We start from the raw sequence: 3,738 nt of genomic DNA on the forward strand, positions 1-3,738 counted from the left end.
AAGCTCAGACAGCGCGGATTCAGAACGCCGTTGCCAAGCATCCATCTGGCAAATCTCCGCTCTCTACCCAACAAAACGGACGAACTTCTTCTGCTCTCCCGGACAAATAAGGATTTTTCAAACTCTGCTGCTCTGTGTTTCACGGAAACCTGACTGAATGACGCCATACCGGACAGCGCGCTACATCTGCCGGGCTTTCAGCTGTTCAGAGCGGACTTCGACACAGAATCAACGGGGAAATCGCGCGGTGGAGGGACATGCTTTTACATCAATGAGAGGTGGTGTACAGATGTAACTGTGTTGGAAAAGATGTGCTGTCCCGATCTAGAAGTGCTCTTCATTAACTGTAAGCCTTTCTACTCACCGCGGGAATTTTGCTCCTTCATTCTTGTGAGTGTTTACATTCCTCCGCAAGTGCACGTGAGCCTGGCAGAAACTCACTGATCTGATAACCGAGACAGAGCAACAACACCCGGACTCTGTTTTAATAATTCTCTGAGACTTTAATAAAGCAATTCTTTCCCGTGAACTGCCAAAATACAGAGAGCATGTTACATGTCTCACCAGAGACAGTAATATACTGGATCACTGTTACACAGCAATAAAGGATGCATATCACTCTGTTCCACGGGCAGCTTTGGGGCTCTCTGATCACTGGTTCATCTTATACCGACCTATAGGCAGAAACTGAAATCATCTAAATCTTTATTAAGCACTGTAAAAAGATGGACTAATGAAGCAGAGCAGGATTTACAAGCTTGTTTTGACCTCACTGATTGGAGCATCTTTGAAGCTGCAGCCACCGATCTGGACGAGCTCACAGAGACTGTAACTTCATATATCAGTTTCTGTGAAGACATGTGCATTCCTACCAGGACTCATTTAACTTACAACAATGACAAACCATGGTTCACTGCAAAACTCAGAAAGCTCCGTCAGGCCAAAGAAGATGCTCACAGGAAGGGGAATAATGTCTTGTATAAACAGGCTAAAGAGAAGAAAGGCACCAGGCCCAGACGGTGTGACACCAGCCTGTCTGAAATCCTGTGCTGGCCCACAGGGCCACCCCTCTGTCAAGCTCCTGAAGTTTGCAGACGACACTGCAGTCACCTGCCTCATTCAGGACGGTGACGAGTCTGCTTACAGTCAGGAGGTTCATCCAGAGTGAGCAAAAGGGCTGGCAAAATCACTCTGGACCGCTCGCATCCAGCACACTCCCTCTTTGAACTGTTGCCATCTGGTCGACACTACAGAGCACTGAGCACCAGAACGGCCAGACACAGAAACAGTTTTTTCCCCTCAGGCAATCCATCTTATGAACACTACATACTACACAACACTACTATACATTTATTTATTTAACACACATACTTTTTTACATTTCAAATTTGCATATATCATACCTGTGCATGCATAATTGTCTATATTATATATTGTGTTTTTGTTATTTTGTACATTGTCTTTTTTGTATATTTGTATATTATTATTTTATTATCTATGTCCTGTCTTGTCACTGTCATTCTGTTGCACTGTGGAGCTTCTGTCACTAAAACAAATTCCTCGTATGTGTAAACATACCTGGCAATAAAGCTCATTCTGATTAAAGCTCATTCTGATTCTGAACCACCTAGCAGTGCATTACAATAGTCCAGTCTAGAGGTCATGAATGCATGAACTAGCTTATTTTGTACATTGTCTTTTTTGTATATTTGTATATTATTATTTTATTATCTATGTCCTGTCTTGTCACTGTCATTCTGTTGCACTGTGGAGCTTCTGTCACTAAAACTAATTCCTCGTATGTGTAAACATACCTGGCAATAAAGCTAATTCTGATACTGAGTTCAAACCCCTCACACCTGAGAGAGCTGGATCTGAGCTACAATCACCCAGTACAATCCGGAGTCCAGCTACTCAACCACAAACTGGAGGACCCAAACTATAAACTGGAGAAACTCAAGTATGTTTGGCAGTAGTGCTGACTAGATCAGGGATAGGCAACGTCAGTCCTGGAGTGCCACTGTCCTGCAGAGTTTAGCTCCAAAAACGCAGCTGCCTGTAGCCTTAGTAATCCTGAAGACATTGATGAGCTTGTTCTGTTGTGTTAGATTAGGGTTGGAGCTGAACTCTGCAGGACCACGGCACTCCAGGATCGACGTTGCCTATTCCTGGGCTCGATTGTGTGTCTGCAGTATTCCTGTAGCTCAGACCAGTAGAGCATTGCAATTACAATGTGCTTAAGTAAACATTGTTTAGGTGTAGGTCTGTAGTTAACTGACAGAGCAGGTCAGGAGTTATGCTAGAGCAGCTCGTCATTAAAACGGGCCTGCTATCAGCCCAATGAACATAAGAGATGGAGTTCAAATTTATCTGTGAATGAATGCATATCTACATTAATATAGCCTATGTATTGTGTGTTTATAGTCTGGATCCTCAAGGAGAGTCAATGATGAAAGCAGGACCACAAAAATGTAGGTTAGACAAACACACACATGTACCTTCATTAACTGTTGTGCTGTTGTGTTATAAATGTTTCTCTGTTCTTGTATTCAGATGCCTGTGATCTCACACTGGATCCAAACACAGCAAACGCTTGACTCATCCCGTCTGAGGACAACAGGAAGGCAGAATATGTCAAAGACGATGAGTCAAATCCTGATCCAAAACCTCAGTCGTATCCCGATCATACAGACAGGTTTGATAACCATGAGCAGGTTCTGTGTGTTGAGAGTCTGAATCGAGTGGCTTTGTTGATATATCAGTGACACATAAAGGAATTAACAGGAAAGAGGGAATGACTGTTGGTTTGGATACAGTGGCAAATCCTGGAGTCTGTACTGCTCTGCTAAAGGATTCACTGCCTGGCACAAAAATGAGAGCACTGACATCTCTGTACCTTTGTCTAATAGAGTAGGAGTGTATCTGGACATGTCGGCCGGCTCTCTGTCCTTCTACAGTGTCTCTGACACACACACACACACACACACACATTCAACACCACATTCACTGATCCCCTCTGTGCTGGATTTGGGGTTCATTCTGACGCCACAATATCTTATGTCAGATTAAATCACAAAAACAATTAAGCCCAATTTTCACTCACATCTATAAATTCTGTGTCACGTCTCACTGCTGCTTCATGTGTGCACATGAAAATTTGACTGTGCTTTCATTGGACTATTAATGCCTTTATTAATTGTATTTAGATCACTGTTTTGCCAACCGAAATCCAAGTGGAGCTGCTGTTGTCTTTGCCACTGACAATTTTTTTTGACAATGAGATAAATTGCACAATTATGTGAATGGGTTGCAGTATAATCAATAGCTTAAAGTCATTTGTATTATTATTTTTTTTATAACCAGTGCTTCATAGAATGAGTAGTTCATTGCCTGAAAGTACAAAGTCTTCTAATGTGATTCATCTCAAAGTTGTTTGGATTAGTTCATAGCTCAGAATCCTTTCAAATATTTAGTAAAACACCGGAGAAAGTGAATGAGAAAATAGTTCTGAAACCAAGTCACTGGCTGAATTCAGAATAGCATACTACTATTTCTGATATATGTGACCCTGGACCACAAAACCAGTCATAAGGGTAATTTTTTTTCGAAATTGGGATTTATTCAGCACCTGGAAGCTGACTAAATAAGCTCTCCATTGATGTATGGTTTGTTAGGATAGGACAATATTTGGCTGAGATACAGCTATTTGAAAATCTGGAATCTGAGGGTGCAAAAAAA

Source organism: Sinocyclocheilus rhinocerous, unplaced genomic scaffold, assembly GCF_001515625.1.
Source record: "Sinocyclocheilus rhinocerous isolate Xijiao unplaced genomic scaffold, SAMN03320098_v1.1 scaffold1639, whole genome shotgun sequence".
Taxonomy (NCBI): domain Eukaryota; kingdom Metazoa; phylum Chordata; class Actinopteri; order Cypriniformes; family Cyprinidae; genus Sinocyclocheilus; species Sinocyclocheilus rhinocerous.